An 11,032-nucleotide genomic window follows, 5' to 3' on the forward strand; every position below is an offset into this window, starting at 1 on the left:
CGCGGCGAGCGTCTCCTCCTCGACCTCGGGCGCGTTGCTGGCCTCTCCCTGTGCAGCTCCCGGCACCGACGCGAGCACCCCCTCGTCCGCCTTCGCCGCCGTCACCTCTCCACAGCTCCGTCTACTCGCCCTCTCCGTCTCCGTCTCCTCTCTTGGCTCGTCCCAACTCTTCACTCTTGACTTCTCCCACTTCTTTCCAGCTCCACCGACGACTCTCTTGAACTCCGCACAACTGCCTTTACTGACGAACGCAGCCGTTTATATAAGCCCCGTGGCTTCGCTCTTTCACCCTTGACCCTCTGCCTCCGACCCTTCACCTCTCTAACTGGCTCCCCATTGGCCCGAGGAAAAGTGGGCGTGAATGCTTTTTGATCCATGAATTTGCATATAGCGACCGCCCTCCAACGCCCTGGAGGCGGGGCCAAATCGCCCCTCGCTCACCGATTGGACGGAACAAAAGTGGGCGTGAGTCGTTTTTGATCCGTTTTCTGTGGAAAGTCCGTGATGTTTTTGAACACGCTGCTCGGTGCGCGCCCTACACGAGTCCAGTATCGGTGCCCACAAGTGGCGCGAGAATGGTGGGGGATGCGATGGTGGCGAGTTGTGACGGTAAAGGTCGTGGCGGTTGTGGTGAAGTGGCGTTGTGGTTGGTGGTTGTTGTTGTGAAGCGGCGTTGTGGTTGGTGGTTGTTGTTGTGAAGCGGCGTTGTGGTTGGTGGTTGTTGTGAAGCGGCGTTGTGGTTGGTGGTTGTTGTGAAACGGCGTTGTGGTTGGTGGTTGTTGTGTGACAGCTGTTGAGACGTGGTTGGTGGTGGTAGTAATGGCGGCTGGTCCAAAATAAAGATAGTAAAAGAAAAACGGCTATCCTGAAGAGTCGCAGCCCGAGTGAATGACATTTATTCCCTCTAGACAACGGGTTTGGGCCTAACTACACATATACTTACAGAGATATCTCACCTAAGGGACCTGAATGGTGGTTTGTGAATTTCGTCAACCACAACACTACCCCCTCCCCTTTTTACAGACTCGTCCCGAGTCGTCAAATTTTCGTGTGCCATCATGTGTCGTTTTCCCTTCGTACATTTTACCTACGGATCCCTGAGTGCGACATTCATGGTATTCGTGTCCCCAAAATAAATAACCTGAGGGCTGAGTAACTAACTAAACAAACTCACTCACACGGACGACTTAAATAAAATTGCTAGCGCTAAGACAAACATGCCGGGGGCGCACTCATATTTACAGTACATCTTAACCTTAACTTACAAATTTTACACTAAACCATGGCCCAGGATCACTGAACTCTGCAAAAAGAAAGCAGTTAGCAGGGAGCCAGGCTGCTCACATGCAGTCCCTGGCTCAAACAATGCAGGTGACAGGGAATGTGGCCGGCTGCTCACACGCAGTCCAAGGCCTTCCCTTTTGAACTGAACGCAGTGAACCACAACGGTGCATGGGCTGCACAAACGTAGTCTCCATGCCAGCTCAAGTGGCACACGCAATGAACACAACGAATGGATGGATGAATGGTTTGAACTGAACGCAAACACGGTGCACGGGCCGCCACTGCAGGCCCGTGTTGTAGCTGCCAACGGGGCAGTTCTTGCAGCTTGCAAACTGTTGCTTTCTGATCCTGGCGCACATGGCAATGAACAGGGGGGGGGGGCAAAGCAAAAATTGAACGGGGCTGGTGAACATGGGCAGTGGGCATGGCATGGCAAAGGCAGCAGGCAAACACAGCCCGCAGAAGAAGGCCGCTGCAGGCAAACCCAGCCGGCAGATGAACTGGCCGGCACAGGCCTTGAAGTACCACAGCTGCAGATGATCCGGCCGGCACAGGCTTTGCAGCAACACAACAGCTGCCGATGAAGTGGGCCGGCCTCTGCCTTGCAGCAACACAGCCAGCAGATGAAGCTGGCCAGCCTTTGCCGTTCAGTGGAGGTTGGTGGAGGGAGTGCGGTGGTGCTGGCCACTCGGAAGGCGGGCTCGGACCTACCCTACGGTCTCCCTCCCAACCTATCGCCTTTGCCTGTCATTGTCTATACCCACTCCCTTAATTTGTCAAAAACCAATTTAGCCCCAACTTATTTTTTTTATTTTTACTTCCCCACTATAAATCGTCCCCTAACCCCCTGTACTGTCCTTGTTCGGCTAACCTATTCTGTCACCTAGCCTACTCCCAACCCCTACGTTCCCTTCCCGGAGGGGAATAAGGGAGAGCTAGCGTCCTGTGTCGAGGCCCAATTCAAGCCTCAGAATGGCCTCCCCAGAGTTCAGCGATCTATAACCAAAGTGGGTCCAGCGGCCCACAACGAGAGCGAGGGGATGGATGGTGCGGAGGGGTACACTTCCTAATCTACCCTATCCATTTAACTGTTAAACTACCCCGGGGCTTTCAACAAGCGCCTCTCGCTTAAACTATTGGTTTTAACAACCCAGATTCCCGTCGCCTGTGTTGGTGTCCTCACAATTTCGGGCCTCGCCCCCCCAATTTTCTCTCCGTGCCCTCACACGGTCTCATCGCTGGGACACGTGGCTCCCTTTGGCAGGCACGACCCTCTGCCGATTCTCCGACGATGGCACCCCTGGGCACTACACTGCCTCCGAGCCTACCAGCTCCCTAACACCGGGGAGTGCCCCCCATGGCACCTCCCCTGAAACGCACACGTGGCAGGCTGGCTTCCCAGGCCCCTTTCCGAGGGTCACCCGTGCCCACAACACTGCCCACGCGGCTAATGGCGCCCCGGGCCCCCGCACCAAGCAGGCGCACCCGTGCCCACTACGCTATCCCAGCCCCCTATGGGCCCTTGGCCTACCACGGCCGACTAGCCTGGTGCCCGGGGTACCCACTCAGCGATACTCACCTTTCGCAGCCACGCTCCCAAGCCCGTCAACAGGGCTCCTGCACCCCTCCAAATGGGTTTCGAGCCTACTTCCCCACCAACAACAAAACGACTTCCATATTTGTTAATTTGACTAACCCACTAACTCAGTCTACACTGACCCCGGGGTCCCTTGGGCGGGAGTCACTCCTCCCCCCAATCACTCATCGCACCATGCATTCCCCATTCGCTCCACTCACACAGACCCGCTGGCCTCACTCACTCACCAAGCACATGCTTCCACTTCACTCACCAACTCTTCAACACACTCACCGCTGAAGTCTGCCATCCTTCTATCTGCATCCCCTAACTAACTCGTGCTCCCACGTCGTCCCTTAAACTACAGCACGTTCCTTTTAACACTACGTAGCTAAACTACGTCCCCTCTACACACTCACTGTCTGTCACTGTCTTCAAATAAATCATTTTATTTCCCAACCTAAATCTCGCTACAATCCCTCTAACTAATCCATTCCACGGACTCCATGAGGACTTACCCCTGCCCCATTAAGTCGGTCTAGCTCAGCTAACCCTTCCCCCTAACTAGTTTCCATCCTGTGCCCTAGTAAGGGGGTCTTCCACCCCTTGCCAGGGAATCCTGTGCACTCGAAAGTGAGGCTTGCTTTTTTTTTTTTTTTTTTTCTATGCGCAGCACCAGCGCGGCAACTCGCGCACTTTGCACCTGCCCGTGACGTCATGCAGCTGCACGTGTACCTCGTCCCTCCTTGGACGGTACTATCCGGCAGGGATACCCCTCCTGCCGGATTCCAACCACACGTGCAGCCATGACGTCACCGTGCGCAGAAAAAAAAAAACAAGCCCCACGTCTCGAGGGGTTCCCCGCGCGAACACATGTGCTTTGCCCGTTGGAGCTTAACACACACGATCGCGTGGAGAACCCGTCCGGTCCAAATCCATTATCCTGCCTAAACTTTGTCCGTCCGCGGGATTGGCAAATCCACCGCGTGCGTTTCCGGACCGGGACTTCACTCTCGCAAGCGAGCACGTGGGGGCCTCGTGCGTTGCACAGCACGGACCTCGTGCTCACTGCTGGGTGAACCCGGCACGGTCCCCGAAACAACTACAGCCGCTACCCGGCTTTCTTTCTTCTGTCGCCGTCGTCGTCGCCATTCAACACACGCACACCTGCGTGTTACGACGCTCACACTCCATTCCATTACATTCACACCGGGAGACGCGGCTGCATGTTCACACATGCCGACCGACATCTCCCTTACATACCGCTCTCTCACACACACGGTCTCCCTTGCACTCGGCCGTTCACTCACGCATGCGGGGGCACTCAACCGCGGTGCCTCATCCACACACCGTCCCTCACTCACACACGCGGGGGCACTCACCCGCGGTGCCTCACTCACACACACGGCGACACTCACCCGCGGTGCCTCACTCATACACGGTGCCTCACTCATACACCGTGCCTCACTCACACACGCGGGGGCACTCAACCGCGGTGTTTCATCCACACACGGCGTGCTGGGAAGCACGTACTCCGGCACCATCGCCACCACACCACTCACACACGGGGTCGCTTCCACACACGGGGACGCACTCACACCTTGCACCACACACAGAGGGACAACGACACTGGGGATTTGTGTCCCCACAAGGGTCTCCGGGGCCTCTATACCCCCCAAGCTCTTCATGCACCTGTTCGCAGCACTCCTCCCCTCGACCTCGCAAAGCACGACCGAACCCACCTGGTCGTGACTCGCCTCAAGGGGGCATACTCCCTCCCCTCGTTCCTGGAGGAGGCCATCCAGCTGCTCGCACCGGGTCTCTACCCAGTCCGCGAGCTCATCCCCATGATCCTCCACTACCTCCGTGTGTGTGTGTGCGTCACTTACCCCGTCTTCATCGTGTAGTCTTCCCTCTATCGTTCCCATCTCCTGTGTCTCTGCCAACTCTTCAACCTTTACCTCCCTTGTTTCAACTATTTTTATTTCATTTGTCGTCACCTCGTGTCTCGTCTCACACGTTTTGGTCTCCCCATTTAATTTTTCCCTTTCGGTCATCGTCACGACCCTCGCCCAACACGCCCCCCGAATTATTTTGTCACCCGCCTCCACCGCGGGCCCGACAGCCGTTGCACCCCCTTCCAGCTCGTTCACTCCCACACGTGGAGTCGCCATTTTAAGCTCCCTGCTCACGGCCTTCATGCCCGCCTGCAGGCATCGGCCCATGTTCTGCGTCTCACCCCGCAGCTCTTTCATTTCTTCCCTCATTTGCTGTGTATTCGCATCCATCGTCGTTTTCACTTCGTCCATTTGCTTGTTCATTTCGTTTCTCATTTCATTTGTGTTTGTATCCATCTTTTCGTTTATTTGTTGTGTATTCGCATCCATCTTTTCGTTCATGTTCGCATTTATCTTTTCGTTCATGCCTTTCATTTCGTTTTTCATTTCATTTGTCATTGCCGCCAGCATGGCGCACAGCTGGGCCATGTCGGGTGCGCTTGGGTGAGCCGTTTCGGCAAGGGTCGGGGGGTTTTGGTGGAGAGGGGGAGGGGAGGTGTCATACACCGCGGCCGCTGCCGCACCTATTTCGGGCTCTGGGTTCAGTTGGGCGAGTTCGTTTTCCTGTACAATCAACATTTCCTGCACGGGGATTTCATCCTGAGCCATGGATTCTACACATTCTACATCCATTTATAATACCCCCGGCTCCCGCTCGCCTTGAGACGCCATCTTGCTTCTCTTAAAGGGTTAATTTAGCTCGCTCGTAATTTGGAGGGAATCGGGGGTCGCTCCTCTCACCCCTGGACCGATTCCCGTGAATTTAGCCGGAGACAGGAGAGCCCGTTTTCCCGTTCTCCGATACCAGTGCCGCGAGGAGGGCGATGGGTTTATATCCCACTTCTGACACCAGTGTTGCGGATTCGCGCCCGCCGGCGTGCGGACGGCCACGTAACTCGAATCGCGGCACGTCGCCCACCGGACGGACAATCCAGTCGTGACCCTCTCGGACTAACGCCGGGAACTAGTCACGGGTGGACCTTTCGGTCTCACCGCGATCGTGCCAATCGGCCCCCGCGTGGGATAGGGTTGCTCGCCAAATTCGACCTACCTAAGTACCCACACGGAGGGTAGACCGGGCGATCGCACCTCGCCGCAGGTCGACTTCGGACACGGGCCACTTTAAGCGACCCGTTCCGTACTATCGGGATAACCGAGCGGTGTTATTCGTCGGCCTTGACGGTTCGATTAATTATCGGGCGTTTTAGCCCACGACCAACCCTTTACGTGAAGCAAGATGGAGATTCAATAGAGGAAAAGACGAAGCGAAGCGGGAAAACAGTTCAACAATAAGCACATTTATTTCGCGATGAACCGAAAGCACACATATACAATTACACCAAAAGCAAATGTAATAGAAGAAGAAACACAATATTACACAAAAAGCAAATGCAACAATGCAGATCTAACCGACTACCGGGCACACGGCAACACTTATACAATTTTACTTCACAGACGGCGCCGACAACACATATTCCCAAAGCAAAAGAAAAAAAACCACCCTCCAGGATGAGGCGGGCCTGGGGCCGAGACCGTGTCGGGCCTACCGTCTGATGATGAGACGCAGAGCGGCGGTGGCGCCTCAACTCTGCGGGCCTCGCGGACAGTGTCTGGTAGGGGGTGGGAAAGGGGCCCCCTTTGTCGCACTATCTCAGCGCGGGGGGAAACAGGAGGGGGTTGCTGATGCTCGGGGGAAGGAGGATATCACCCTGTCTCGGGTCCCGCGGCGAGCGTCTCCTCCTCGACCTCGGGCGCGTTGCTGGCCTCTCCCTGTGCAGCTCCCGGCACCGACGCGAGCACCCCCTCGTCCGCCTTCGCCGCCGTCACCTCTCCACAGCTCCGTCTACTCGCCCTCTCCGTCTCCTCTCTTGGCTCGTCCCAACTCTTCACTCTTGACTTCTCCCACTTCTTTCCAGCTCCACCGACGACTCTCTTGAACTCCGCACAACTGCCTTTACTGACGAACGCAGCCGTTTATATAAGCCCCGTGGCTTCGCTCTTTCACCCTTGACCCTCTGCCTCCGACCCTTCACCTCTCTAACTGGCTCCTCATTGGCCCGAGGAAAAGTGGGCGTGAATGCTTTTTGATCCATGAATTTGCATTTCGCGACCGCCCTCCAACGCCCTGGAGGCGGGGCCAAATCGCCCCTCGCTCACCGATTGGACGGAACAAAAGTGGGCGTGAGTCGTTTTTGATCCGTTTTCTGTGGAAAGTCCGTGATGTTTTTGAACACGCTGCTCGGTGCGCGCCCTACACGAGTCCAGTATCGGTGCCCACAAGTGGCGCGAGAATGGTGGGGGATGCGATGGTGGCGAGTTGTGACGGTAAAGGTCGTGGCGGTTGTGGTGAAGCGGTGTTGTGGTTGGTGGTTGTTGTTGTGAAGCGGCGTTGTGGTTGGTGGTTGTTGTTGTGAAGCGGCGTTGTGGTTGGTGGTTGTTGTGAAGCGGCGTTGTGGTTGGTGGTTGTTGTGAAGCGGCGTTGTGGTTGGTGGTTGTTGTGTGACGGCTGTTGAGACGTGGTTGGTGGTGGTAGTAATGGCGGCTGGTCCAAAATAAAGATAGTAAAAGAAAAACGGCTATCCTGAAGAGTCGCAGCCCGAGTGAATGACATTTATTCCCTCGAGACAACGGGTTTGGGCTTAACTACACATATACTTACAGAGATATCTCACCTAAGGGACCTGAATGGTGGTTTGTGAATTTCGTCAACCACAACAATATATATATATATATATATATGTATATATATATATATATATATATATATATATATATATATATATATATATATATATATATATATATATATATATATATGTATATATATATATATGTATATATGTATATATATATATATATATATGTATATATGTATATATATATGTATATATATATATATATATATATATATATATATATATATATATATATATATATATATATATATATATATATATATATATATATATATATATATATATATATATATATATATATATATATATATATATCTATGTATATATATATATATATATATATATATATATATATATATATATATATATATATATATATATATATATATATATATATATATATATATATATATATATATATATATATATATATATCTATGTATATATATATATATATATATCTATGTATATATATATATATATATATATATATATATATATATATCTATGTATATATATATATATATATATATATATATATATATATATATATATATATCTATGTATATATATATATATATATATATATATATATATATATATATATATATATATATATATATATATATATATATATATATATATATATATATATATATATATATATATATATATATATATATATATATATATATATATATATATATATATATATATATATATATATATATATATATATATATATATATATATATATATATATATATATATATATATATATATATATATATATATATATATATATATATATATATATATATATATATATATATATATATATATCTATGTATATATATATATATATATATATATATATATATATATATATATATATATATATATATATATATATATATATATATATATATATATATATATATATATATATATATATATATATATATATATCTATGTATATATATATATATATATATATATATCTATATATATATATATCTATGTATATATATATATATATATATATATATATATATATATATATATATATATATATATATATATATATATATATATATATATATATATATATATATATATATATATATATATATATATATATATATATATATATATATATATATATATATATATATATATATATATATATATATATATATATATATATATATATATATATATATATATATATATATATATATATATATATATATATATATATATATATATATATATATGTCCTCAGTCGATCCCATTTGAAGACATCAGGGCATCAGTATATCTCAACAGAGGGCCTCAGGAGATCTGAGGATTTAATCAGAGGGCAAGGCCTAAGTTTATCTCATTGGAGACATGAGGCCTTCAATTGGACTCATTGGAGGAGAGCCACAGTCGATATTATCGAAGATTTCACCACAAATTACCCCAATTGGACATCACATTATTTTATGATACACATTTATTGCAATGGACCTGGGACGCTGAGCCAAACCATTCCAGTATACACCAGGATGCAAGGCCTGAGGCCAAGATGACCTAACATTTGAACACTTCAAAAAGGTCTACCCTCAAAACAGACCATTAAATGTCTTAAAAGGAAATTGCATGAAGATTTAATAAGTGGCTGAACAACCACTCAAAGGATGGCTCTCCTTGTTGCCACTATCAGAGAACATAACACTCTGCCATGAACAGACTGAGATCTAGACTGTGGAAGCAAGCACAGAACCAATAAAGCAGTCTTGTGGATGAATAAGATCTTGAGATGTCGTTTGAGCCACCATGTTACTTATGATGTGGAACCATGACCAGATTAGTCACCACGTGCCTCCATTTTCCAACCACCGACAGCATTATTAACCTAATATAGAACACAAAAAAATGATGGCTTAAATGCAAAACTGACAGTTCCAACTTTAATGATGGTGTTAATGTGGATGTACAGCATACATTTAAAAAGTCTGGAATCATAAGAAAAGTTTTTAATTTGTTTGTGAGAATGTCTTTGAGGTGATTACGATGTCATATATCGATAGAATTTTTTTGTATACATTGTCGAGGCTCGTGTGAGAGCTAACACACAACGCACAGCAAGGGGGTCATGAGACAAGAGGGGCGGGAGGGGAAGGCCAAAACAGTGGGGAACAGAGACATTAGGAGATCTGTGGAAGGGAGAGGGATGGGGTAGGGAACATGGGGAATACAAGATGGAGATTACAGGGACTTTCAGGAAGGAAAGCAGGGAAGTTGAAGGAGGTGGGTTTGGGTGGATTATCGGGGGTAGAAAAGATTGAGGATTTGGATGGGTTTGGATGTGTGTGTGTGTGTGTGTGCGTGTGTGTGTGTGTGTGTGTGTGTGTGTGTGTGTGTGTGTGTGTGTGTGTGTGTGTGTGTGTGTGTGTGTGTGTGTGTGTGTGTGTGTGTGTGTGTGTGTGTGTGTGTGATGGCGCCTGTAATATGTGTAACATAAGTAAGATTGTGGAAGGTTATCAGGTTAACTCTGCACTGTCTTCTTTTATAAATAACTGCATTTCTTTTGCTGCACCCACAAATTCCTTGCTTTTCCTTGTTGAACATAATTTATGAATAAATCCTTTATAATGTTCCACATAATTTTCCTCACCTTGTTGTAATAAATAGTTTTGGTATATATATACCCAGTTCGTTTTCATCATTTCCTGCATCGATTCAACATGGTCCACACATTAGCTTAGCCGGGAGATTATAATTCCCCAACGGATTGGCTTTCACATCAGTCCGGCATTGTGCTTTTTTTTTTTTTAATTTTTTTTTTTTTTGTATACCTTGGTCGAGGCTCGTATGAGAGCTAACACAACTCACAGCAAGGAGGCATGAGACAAGAGGGGCGGGAGTGGAAGGGACAAAACAGTGGGGAACAGACACATTTGGTGAACTGTGGAAGGGAGAGGGATGGGACGGGGAACATGGCGAAGAGAAGATGGACATTTCAGGGACTTTCAGGAAGGAAAGCAGGAGAAATGAAGGAAGTGGGCTTGGGTGGATTATCGGGGGTAGAAAAGATCGAGGATTTGGATGGGGGAAGATAAGAGGTGGTGGTGAACAGCTGTTTTGAAGGCCTGGAGGGAAGAGTGGGATTGAATAGAGTGAGGGAGTTTATTCCAAAGGTGGGGAAAAAAGAGGAATGAAAGAGTGAAGGTGAGCAGTGATTCGTGATTTTGGTAGTTTTACCAGAAGGGGGTTGTTGGCGGAGCTTGAGCGCCCTGCGGAAATGTGGTGGGGACAAATCGCAGAGAGAGCGGGGGGGGGGGGCTAGGCTGGATAGGAGACGGGACAAGACAGAAAGACCACCGACCGCCCACTTAATCCAGATGTAACGCCACTTCACTCGTTTCTTTGGA

This window comes from Eptatretus burgeri, chromosome 3, assembly GCF_056783735.1.
Source record: "Eptatretus burgeri isolate ZD-2024b chromosome 3, Ebu_testis_v1, whole genome shotgun sequence".
Taxonomy (NCBI): Eukaryota; Metazoa; Chordata; class Myxini; order Myxiniformes; family Myxinidae; genus Eptatretus; species Eptatretus burgeri.